The 11673-nt window shown below is 48.9% G+C and overlaps 1 long non-coding RNA gene across 4 annotated transcripts in view; it reads right to left on the bottom strand.

The window, feature by feature from the left end:
• LOC132834632 (uncharacterized) overlaps positions 1-9499 on the bottom strand; it is a 44523-nt gene extending 35024 nt beyond the window's left edge. For all 4 annotated transcript variants that reach the window (XR_009647237.1, XR_009647235.1, XR_009647236.1 and 1 more), the window contains exons 1-2: positions 9419-9499; positions 4529-4602 (exon numbers count right to left, since the gene is read on the bottom strand). This is a non-coding gene — a long non-coding RNA (uncharacterized LOC132834632). The remainder of the gene's footprint in view (positions 1-4528; positions 4603-9418) is intronic.
• Between the last annotated feature and the right edge of the window lie 2174 nt (positions 9500-11673).

Genomic DNA, 11673 nt, shown 5'->3' with positions numbered 1-11673 from the left:
GGGGAGAGGGAGGGCGAGGGGAGAGGGAGGGAGGGAGGGGAGAGAGAGACATAGCGCGAGAGAGAGGGGAGTGAGAGAGTGTGGGGGGGGGGGGAGGGAAAGAGAGAGAGGCGGAGAGAAAAGTGGCAAATGGTGTTTAATTCAGATAAATGCGAGGTGCTGTATTTTGGAAAAAACAAATCTTAGCAGGACTTCCGTACTGAATGGTAATATCCCAGGGAGTGTTGCTGAACAAAGAGACCTTCGAGTGCAGGTTCATAGCTCTTTGAAAGTGGTCAGAGTATTGAGTACAGGAGTTGAGAGTTCATGTTGCGGCTGTACAGGACATTGGTTAGGCCACTGTCGGAGTATATTCTGGTCTCCTTCCTATCGGAAAGATGTTGTGAAACTTGAAAGGTTTCAGAAAAGATTTACCAGGACGTTGCCAGGGTTGGAGGATCTGAGCTACAGGGAGAGGCTGAACAGGCTGGAGCTGTTTTCCCTGGAGCGTCGGAGGCTGAGGGGTGACCTCATAGAAGTTTACAAAATTATGAGGGACATTAGATTAGATTAGATTACTTTAGATTAAATTACTTACAGTGTGGAAACAGGCCCTTCAGCCCAACAAGTCCACACCAACCCACTGAAGCGCAACCCACCCATACCCCTACATTTACCCCTTACCTAACATTGCAGGCAATTTAGCATGGCCAATTCACCTGACCCGCACGTCTTTGTGACTGTGGGAGGAAACCGGAGCACCCGGAGGAAACCCACGCAGACACGGGGAGAACGTGCAAACTCCACACAGTCAGTCGTCTGAGGTGGGAATTGAACCCGGCTCTCAGGCACTGTGAGGCAGCAGTGCTAACCGCTGTGCCACCGTGCCGCCCATGGATAGGATAAATAGACAAAGTCTTTTCCCTGGAGTGGGGGAGTCCAGATCTCGACAGCATAGATTTAGAGTGAGGGGGGAAAGCCATAAGAGAGACCTAAGGGGCAACTTTTTCACACAGAGGGTGGTATGTGTATGGAATGAGCTGTCAGAGGAAGTGGTAGAGGCTGGTACAATTACAACATTTAAGAGGCATTTGGATGGGTTTGGAGGGATATAGGCTGGGTGCTGGCAGGTGGGACTAGATTGGGTTGGGATGTCTGATCAGCATGGATGGGTTGGACGAAGGGTCTGTTGCTGTACATCTCTATGACTCTAAAAATACAAAACACAGGTCCTATGTTCGCCTGGAGCAGTTTTTTTTAAAGAGCATTAACTGCTATTTTCTTGGACCGTACACTGTTAAGGGGTGAAGGTGGCTTTTAGTAGAGTGATGTGCACTTCCTGTCAGATGTGGGAGATTAGGGAGAGTTTCCATGTTACTGATGATTATGTCTGTCTTTGGTTGCAAATCCTATCAGATCGCATGGATCGGCAGTTAGAGGCAATGAGGGATTTACAGGAGCTGAGGGGTGTAGATGGATGGCAGTGAGGGGAAGGGAGAAAAACCACTAGGAAAGATTTAGGAGAGGGAGGCAGGTGGTGCAGAAGTTTTTTGTGGGTATAACCATCTCAAACAAATGTGCTGTTTTGGAAAATGTAGGGGGTGCTGGACTCTCGGTGAGATGTAGCATGTACAGCCCAAGTTCTGGTATTGAGACTGGCTCTTATTAATGAGAGGTACATCAGGCTCCAAGCGATCAAATGCGAGAGGGGACTGTCCAGTCAGAGGCATAGACAGATGTTTCTGCGGCTGGCAGCGGAAAATCAGAATGGTGTGTTGCCTCCCTGGTGCCGGGATCAAGAATATCTTGGAGGGGGGGGGGGGGGGTGCAGAACATTCCCAATGGGAGACAGCCAACAGGAGGCCGTTGCGACATGGGAATGAATGACAGAGGAAGGGAAAAGGATGAGATTCTGAAGGGAAATTATCGAAAGCTAGGCAGAAAATTCAAAAAGGTGGACCTTCCAGGGTCTGGATTACGCCCAGTGCCACAAGTTAATGAGGATAGGAATAGGAGAATCGAGCAAATGAATGCGTGGTGGAGGAGCTGGTGCAGGGGAGAAGATTCACATTTTGGGGTCAGTGGAATCTCTTATGGGTAGAAGTGACCTGTACGAGCAGGACAGATTGGAAAGGGACTAATCTACTTGGAGGGAGATTTGCTAGAGTTGCCCGGGAGAATTTAAACTGGTAAGGTGGGGTGGTGGGACCCAGGGAGACAGTTAAGAAAGAGATGAGTCTGAGACTGGTGCAGTTGGGAAAAGGAGCAAGTCAAACAGCCAGGAATAAAGAAAGAAAATGAGGTAGGATTGCTAAATTAAAGTGCATTTATTTCGATGTAAAGAGGCCTAACAGAGAAGGCAGATGAGCTTGGCACGGTTAGGAACATTTGATTAGATTACTTACAGTGTGGAAACAGGCCCTTCGGCCCAACAAGTCCACACCGACCCGCCGAAGCGCAACCCATACCCCTACATTTACCCCTTACCTAACACTACGGGCAATTTAGCCTGGCCAATTCACCTGACCCGCACACCTTTGGACTGTGGGAGGAAACCGGAGCACCCGGAGGAAACCCACGCAGACACGGGGAGAACGTGCAAACTCCACACAGTCAGTTGCCTGAGTTGGGAATTGAACCCAGATCTCTGGTGCTGTGAGGCAGCAGTGCTAACCGCTGTGCCACCGTGCCGCTCAAAATAGACATTTGCCCGAGTCAGGTTTTTGAACACGGGATCCCTGGTGCTGTGAGGCAGCAGTGCTAACCACTGAGCCACCGTGCTACCCATGGACTGAGATATCATAGCATTTACAGGGGTGTGCTTCAGGGATGGTCAGATTGGCAGCTGGATGTTCCGGGACACAAATGCTATGGGGAGGAAAGGGGGAGTGGCATTTTTGATCAGTGACGACGTGATAGCTGTACTTCGGGAAGATATTCCTGGGAATATGTTCAGGGCCATAATTTGGGTGGAACTGAGAAATCAGGAAGGGAAGATCACTTCATTGAGATTGTATTGCAGACGCTCCAGTAGTCAGCAGGAAATTGAGAAACAAATTTGTCAGGAGATCTCAGTTATCTGTGAAAATAATAGGGTGGTTAGGATACAGGATTTTAGCTTTCCAAATAGACTAGGATTGCCATTGTGCTCAGCACATACATGGAGAGGAATTTGTTAAATGTGTACAAGAAAATCTTTTGATTCAGTATGTGGATGTACCTACGAGAGAAGGTGCAAAACCTGACCTACTCTTGGGAAGTAAGGCAGGGCAGGTAACTGAGGTGTCAGTGACTTTGGGGCCAGCGACCATAATTCTATGAGTTTTAAAATACTGAGGGAAAAGATCTAAAAAGTTGAAGTTCTAACTTGGAGAAAGGCCAATTTTGACGGTATTAGGCAAGAACTTCCAAAAACCGAGTGGGCACAGATGTTCGCAGGTAAAGGGACGACCGGAAAATGGGAAGCCTTCAGAAATTAGATAACAAGAATCCAGCAAAAGTATATTCCTGTCAGGGAGAAAGGAAAGGCTGGTAGGTATAGGGAATGCTGGATGACTAAAGAAATTGAGGGTTTAGTTTAAAAAAAGGAAGTGTCAGGTACAGACAGGATAAAGTGAATCTTTAGAAGACTAGAAAGGCAGTAAGAGTATAATTGAGGAGGGGACAGCAAAAAGGGGACAGAAGATAGGTTTGACAAATAGAGTTAAGGAGAATCCAAAGGGTTTTTACAAATATATTAAGGACAAAAGGGTAACAAGTGAGAGAATAAGGCCCCTCAAAGATCAGAAAGGTGGCCTTTGTGTGGAGCAGCAGGAGATGGGGCAGATACTAAACGAGTATTTTACATCAGTAATTACTGTGGAAAAGGACATGCAAGATTTAGAATGGAGGGAAATAGATGGTGACATCTTGAAAAATGTCCACATTACAGAGGAGGGAGTGTTGGATTTCTTGAAATGCATAAAAGTGGATACATCCCCAGGATCTGATCAGGGGTACCCGAGAACATCTGGCGGCACGGTGGCACAGTGGTTAGCACTGCTGCCTCACAGCGCCAGAGGCCTGGGTTCAATTCCTACTTCAGGTATGTGTGGAGTTTACACATTCTCCCCGTGTCTGCGTGGGTTTCCTCCGGGTGCTCTGGTTTCCTCCCACAGTCCAAAAACATGTGCAAGTTGGGTGAATTGGCCAGGCTAAATTGCCCGTGGTGTTAGGTGAAGGGGTAAATGTAGGGGAATGGGTCTGGGTGGGTTACGCTTCGGCGGGTCGGTGTGGACTTGTTGGGCCGAAGGGCCTGTTTCCACACTGTAAGTAATCTAATCTAATCAAAACACTCCGTGGGAAGCTAGAGAAGTGATTGTGGGGCCTGTTATTGAGATAGGTGTGTCATCAACAATCACAGGTGAGGTGCCGGAAGACTGGAGGTTGGCTAAGGTGGTGTCACTGTTTATTTTATTTTTACACAGCGGAGAGCGGGGGGAGCTGGGCGGGAGTGGGTCGGGGCGCGGAGCTGGGCGGGAAGGTAAGTGATTGATATTCGAGTGCTTACCTCGACGCCAACGGTCTTTTCACAGCGCAGAGCGGCGGGAGAGACGTGTCTCCCACCCTCCCTCCTCCTCGAACCTAAAAAAAAAAGTAAGCGACTTAGTGTTTTGGAGACTAAGTGGAGAGTTATGGCAGCGCAGGCAGTGGAATGTTCCTCCTGCAGGATGTTTGAGGTAGGGGGTGACCACCGATTCTCCTGCTGGCTTCACCTGCAGGAAGTACAGCCAGCTCCAGCTCCTCACAGACCGCGTTAGGGAACAGGAGCTGGAGTTGGACGAACTGAGAATTATTCGAGGGGCTGAGAGGGTGATAGATAGAAGCTGCAGGGACGTAGTTACGCCAGAGAACAGAGGTAGCTGGGTAACAGAGGTGGGAAGGGGAGGAAGCAGGCAGTACAGGGATCCCCAGTGGTCGTTCCCCTCAACAATAAGTATACCGCTTTGGATACTGTTGGAGGGGACGGCCTAGCAGGGGTAAGCTGCAGTAACGGGGTCTCTGGCACGGGGTCCGGCTCTGAGGTTCAGAAGGGAAAGGGGGAGAGGAAGAGAGAGCTAGTTATAGGAGACTCTATAGTTAGAGGGACAGACAGGCGGTTCTGTGGACATGGGCGAGACTCTCGGATGGTTTGTTGCCTCCCGGGTGCCAGAGTCTGAGATGTCTCAGACCGTGTCTTCAGAATCCTTAAGGGGGAGGGTGTGCAGCCAGAAGTTGTGGTGCACATTGGCACCAACGACATAGGTAGGAAGAGGGGTGGGGAGGTCATTCAGGAGCTCAGGGGGTTAGGCTGGAAGCTATAAGCTAGGACGGACAGAGTCGTCATCTCTGGGTTGTTGCCGGTGCCATGTGACAGTGAGGCAAGGAATAGGGAGAGAGTGCAGTTGAACATGTGGCTGCAAGGATGGTGTAGGAGGGAGGGCTTCAGGTATTTGGACAATTGGACTGCATTCTGGGGAAGGTGGGACCGGTACAAACAGGACGGGTTGCACCTGAACCAGAAGGGCACCAATATCCTGGGGGGGGGGGGGTGTAGGTTTGCTAGCACTCTTCGGGGGGGGTTTAAACTAATTTGGCAGGGGGATGGGATCCGGACTTGTAGTCCAGTAAGTAGGTTAGCTGTTTTTCAGGACGTCCAAGAATGTAGGGAGGCTGTGGAGAAGATAGCTATGACAGGGAATACTTGCGGACACAGAGGTGGGGATCAAGTGTTTACTTCAACGCAAGGAGTATCAGAAATAAGGTGGGTGAACTTAAGGCGTGGATCGGTACTTGGAACTACGATGTTGTGGCCATCACGGAAACGCGGATAGAAGAGGGACAGGAATGGTTGTTGGAGGTTCCTGGTTACAGATGTTTCAGTAAGATTAGGGAGGGTGGTAAAAAAGGAGGGGGGGTGGCATTGCTAATTAGAAATGGTATAACGGCTGCAGAAAGGCAGTTCGAGGCAGTATGGGCTGAAGTCAGTAATAGAAAAGGTGCAGTCACCTTGTTGGGTGTTTACTATAGGCCCCCCAATAGCAGCAGAGATGTGGAGAAACAGATTGGGAAACAGATTTTGGAAAGGTGCAGAAGCCACAGGGTCGTAGTCATGGGCGACGTCAACTTCCCAAATATTGATTGGAAGCTCTTTAGATCAAGTAGATTGGTCGGGGCGGTGTTTGTGCAGTGTGTCCAGGAAGCTTTTCTAACTCAGTATGTAGATTGTCCGACCAGAGGGGAGGCCATATTGGATTTGGTGCTCGGTAACGAACCGGGACAAGTGATGGGCTTGTTAGTGGGCGAGCATTTTGGTAATGGTGACCACAATTCTGTGACTTGGTTATGGAAAGATATCGGTGCGTGCAACATGGTAGGTTTTACAAGTGGGGGAAGGGAAATCACGATGCTGTAAGACAGGATTTGAGGAGCACAAGTTAGGAGCATAGGCTGTCAGGGAAGGATGTCATTGAAATGTGGAACTTTTTCAAGGAACAGATACGACGTGTCCTTGATGTGTATGTACCTGTCAGGCAGGAAAGAGATGGTCGTATGAGGGAACCTTGGTTGACGATGGAGATTGAATGTCTTGTAAAGAGGAAGAAGGAGGCTTACATAAGGTTGAGGAAACAAGGTTCAGACAGAGCGTTAGAGCGATCCAGGATAGCCAGGAGGGAGCTGAAGAAAGGGATTAGAAAAGCTAAGAGAGGGCATGAAAAATCTTTGGCGGGTCGGAGCAAGGATAACCCTCAGGCCTTTTATGCGTATGTGAGAAACACGAGAATGACGAGAACGAGGGTATGTCTGATCAAGGACAGTAGTGAGAGACTGTATATTCAGTCGGAAGAGATAGGAGAGGTCTTGAATGAGTACTTTTCTTCAGTATTTACGAACGAGAGGGACCGTATTGTTGAAGAGGAGAGTGTGAAACGGACTGGTAAGCGAGAGGAGGTACTTGTTAGGAAGGAAGATGTGTGGGACATTTTGAAAAACTTGAGGATAGACAAGTCCCCCGGGCCTGACGGGATATATCCTAGGATTATGTGGGAAGCAAGAGAGGAAATTGCAGAGCCGTTGGAAATGACCTTTTCGTCTTCACTGTCAACGGGGGTGGTACTAGGGGACTGGAGAGTGGCGAATGTTGTGCCCCTGTTCAAAAAAGGGAATAGGGATAACCCCGGAAATTACAGGCCGGTTAGTCTTACTTCGGTGGGGTAGGCAAAGTAATGGAAAGGGTACGGAGGGATAGGATTTGTCAGTATCCGGAAAGAGACAGCTTGATTAGGGACAGCCAGCACGGATTTGTGAGGGGTAGGTCTTGCCTTACAAGTCTTATTGAATTCTTTGAGGAGGTGACCAAGCACGTGGATGAGGGTAGAGCAGTGGATGTAGCGTACATGGATTTTAGTAAGGCATTTGATAAAGTTCCCCATGGTAGGCTTATGCGGAAAGTCAGGACGCATGGGATAGTGGGAAATTTGGCCAGTTGGATAGAGAGCTGGCTAACCGGTCAAAGTCAGAGTGTGGTGGTAGATGGTAAACATTCAGCCTGGAGCCCAGTTACAAGTGGAGTTCCACAGGGATCAGTTCTGGGTCCTCTGCTGTTTGTAATGTTTACTAATGACTTGGAAGAGGGAGTCGAAGGGTGGCTCAGTAAATTTGCAGATGATACGAAGATTGGTGGAGTTGTGGATAGTGAGGAGGGCTGTTGGCAGCTGCAAAGGGACTTAGATATGATGCAAAGCTGGGCTGAAGAGTGGCAGATGGAATTCAACCCTGTCAAGTGTGAGGCTGTCCATTTTGGAAAGACAAATAAGAATGCGGAATACAGGGTAAGGTGGAGGAGCAGAGGGATCTTGGGGTCTAACTTCATAGATTTTTGAAAGTTGCCACTCAGGTGGATAGAACTTGTAAGAAGGCCTATGGTGTATTTGCGTTCATTAGCAAAGGGATTGAATTCAAGAGTCGTGAGGTGATGTTGCAGCTGTACAGGACCTCGGTAAGGCCACATTTGGAGTACTGTATGCAGTTCTGGTCGCCTCATTTTAGGAACGATGTGGAAGCTTTGGAGAGAGTGCAGAGGAGATTTACCAGGATGTTGCTTGGAATGGAGAATAGGTCGTACGAGGATAGGTTGAGAGTGCTAGACCTTTTCTCATTGGAATAGCGATAGATGAGGGGTGACTTGGTAGAGGTTCATAAGATGATCAGAGGAATAGATAGAGTAGACAGTCAGCGACTTTTTCCCCGGGTACAACAGAATGTTACAAGGGGACATAAATTTAAGGTGAAGGGTGGAAGGTATACGGGGGATGTCAGGGGTAGGTTCTTTACCCAGAGAGTGGTGAGGGCATGGAATGCGCTGCCTGTGGGAGTGGCAGAGGCAGAATCATTGGTGACCTTTAAGCGGCAATTGGATAGGTACACGGATAGGTGTTTAAGCTAGGACAAGTGTTCGGCACAACATCGAGGGCCGAAGGGCCTGTTCTGTGCTGTATTGTTCTATGTTCTAAAATGCTCTAAAAGGATCTCCTCTATCTTCTGTAGCCTCATACATAGGCTGCCTTGCTGATCTTTGAGGGGCCATATTCTCTCCTTAGTTAACCTTTTAGAATCCCTACATAGAATCCTTGCTGTGTGGAAACAGGTATTTGGCCCAACAAATCCACACCGACCATACGAAGAATATCCCACCCAGACCTATTCCCCTACCCCATTAATCTACATTTGGCCTGACGAATGCACCTAACCTTCACATTCTTGGACATTATGGGCAATAATAGCATGGCCAATTCATCTAACCTGCAAAGCTTTGGACTGTGGGAGGAAACCGGAGCACCCAGACGAAACCCATGCAGACACAGGGAGAATATGCAAACTTCATACAGTCGCCCAAGACCGCAATCGAACCCAGGTCCCTGGCGCTGTGAGGCAGCAGTGCTAGCCACTGTGGTGTCTTTTTGTCCTTAATGTACTCATAAAATCCATTTGCATTCTCCTTAACTCTAGTTGCCATAGCTATTTTCTGTCCCCTTTCTGTCCTCCTCATTTCCCTCTTAAGTTTAGTTTTACTGCCTTGATAATCTTCTGAGGGATCACTGCTGTCTAACCTGACATCTGCTTCCTTCTTACTTCTTGACCAAAACTTCAATTTCTCTATTCCAGCATTCCCTACACCGAGAAGCACTTGGCAGCTTTTGCCTGAAAATTGCCCCCACTTTGAATGTGAACATTAAGAGATGTGCAACTCTCTCAGTCAGACAAACGAGTGTGTCAAGCTGGGGGAGTAAAGGATGTTGACTTCTTTGAGACCACGGAAGCTTTCCGGAGTTTTGCACTCTCCCTGGATTCACTTCCCTCCCCTTCAATGCTTACAAGTCAACAATTTCTAGCGGAAAGAGAATAACAGCGTTGTGCTCACCGAAGATTGACAGAGTTGTTCAGTCTGGGCTCAGTTCAACCTTCATTCAGACTTCTCTGGGCGCGACTGTCCAACTTCCGCATCCAGACAATAGGGGAGCGCCGATTGGCTGGAGGACTAGCTTGCTTCTGGTCCTCCAGGGCTCCTCATTGGTCAATGGCGAAACCATGCCGCGGACCGGGCCGCCCGGCCCATTGGCCGATAGAGTGGCTTCAACGGCGCTGTGCATTATGGTCCTCCTCGCCACCATTGTGCAGCGCGAACCCAGCCTGTCAGACAAGAATGAAAATCCGATATGCGGTGTGTAGTTACCTCAATGTGGCTGTAAGGAGTGGTCAGATGATTTGATTGTGAAGGTCCCTGTTGTTCCCAAAAGATTTGGTTCATTTCAAGATGCCTGGCTGGCATATTCAAGAGGAGAAAGTGAGGTCTGCAGATGCTGGAGATCAGAACCTTCCCCTGCAACCGCAAGAAATGCAAAACTTGCGCCCACACCTCCTCACTTACTTCTCTCTAAGGGCCCAAGGAATCCTTCCATATCCGCCCCAAATTCACCTGCACCTCCACACACATCATCTATTGCATCCGCTGCACCCGATGTGGCCTCCTCTATATTGGGGAGACAGGCTGCCTACTTGCGGAATGCTTCAGAGAACACCTCTGGGACACCCGGACCAACCAACCCAACCACCCCGTGGCTCAACACTTTAACTCCCCCTCCCACTCCACCAAGGACATGCAGGTCCTTGGGCTCCTCCATCGCCAGAACATAACAACACGACGGTTGGAGGAGGAGCGCCTCATCTTCCACCTGGGAACCCTCCAACCACAAGGGATGAACTCAGATTTCTCCAGTTTCCTCATTTCCCCTCCCCCACCTTGTCTCAGTCGATTCCCTCGAACTCAGCACCGCCCTCCTAACCTGCAATTTTCTTCCTGACCTCTCCGCCCCCACCCCACTCCGGCCTATCACCCTCAGCTTGACCTCCTTCCACCTATCACATCTCCATCGCCCCTCCCCCAAGTCCCTGCTCCCTACCTTTTATCTTAGCCTGCTGGACACACTTTCCTCATTCCCGATGAAGGGCTTAAGCCCAAAACGTCAAATTTCCTGTTCCTTGGATGCTGCCTGACCTGCTGCGCTTTTCCAGCTACACATTTTCAGCTCTGGCATATTCAAGAGGGCAAACCGTGACTGTGAAACAGAACAGGAGAGTCAGCAGTCATTTGCGAAGAGAATGCGAGGGGTATTCAAACAGACTGATGTAGGAGATAGTCAGTGAAAGGGTAAGACATTGTCCAAAGCTGTATATAGTCGAGAGTGTGTTGGTTGTCAGGAAGAATCATGAAAGAGCCTTTAACTTAAATGGGGAGGTGTTGCAGGATTCTGAAGTACAGCGGGATATTAGATTAGATTAGATTCCCTACAGTGTGGAAACAGGCCCTTCAGCCCAACCAGTCCACACCGACCCTCCGAAGAGTAACCCACCCAGATCCATTTCCCTCTGACTAATGCACCTAACACTATGGGTTAATTTAGCATGGCCAATTCATCTGACCTGTACACCTTTAGACTGCGGGAGGAAACTGGAGCACCCAGAGGAAACCCACGCAGGCACGGGGAGAATGTGCAAACTGCCCACAGACAGTCACCCGAACCTGGGACGCTGGTACTGTGAGGCAGCAGTGCTAACCACTGAGCCACCCCGTGCTGCCCCAATTAATCATATTGATATAGTCTGCAGGGACAGCGAGTGATTAGGAAGGCAAAGCAATTTTTTTTCAATCATTCACGGGACATGAACATCACTAGCTGGGCCAGCATTTATTCCCTGTTCCTATCAGCCCTCGAAAGAGTGGTATTGAGCTGATTTGTTGAACTGCTGGACTCCATACAAAGGACAAAATTCCATAAGACATAGGAGCAGAAATTAGGCCACTCAGCCCATTGAGTCTGCTCTGCCATTCAGTCAGGATTGACAAGTTTCTCAAAGCCATTTGCTTTCTCTCCATCACCCTCAATCCTCAAAAACGTTATGTATCTCAGTCTTAAACATACTCAATGATCTGGCCTCCATAGCCTTCTATGGCTGAAGAAATTGCTCCTTAGCTCTGTTCTAAAAGGTTTTCCCTTTACTCGAAAGCTATGCCTTCGGGTCGCAGTATGTCCTACCAATAGAGACACCTTCCCAACATCTGCTCTGTCCAGGCCATTCAGTATTCTGTATGTTCCAAATAGATCCTCCTTCATCCTT

Source organism: Hemiscyllium ocellatum, chromosome 41, assembly GCF_020745735.1.
Source record: "Hemiscyllium ocellatum isolate sHemOce1 chromosome 41, sHemOce1.pat.X.cur, whole genome shotgun sequence".
In the NCBI taxonomy this organism is placed as follows: Eukaryota; Metazoa; Chordata; class Chondrichthyes; order Orectolobiformes; family Hemiscylliidae; genus Hemiscyllium; species Hemiscyllium ocellatum.
Note: the sequence above shows the minus strand (reverse complement) of the source record. Positions and strands in the feature narration are given on the sequence as shown.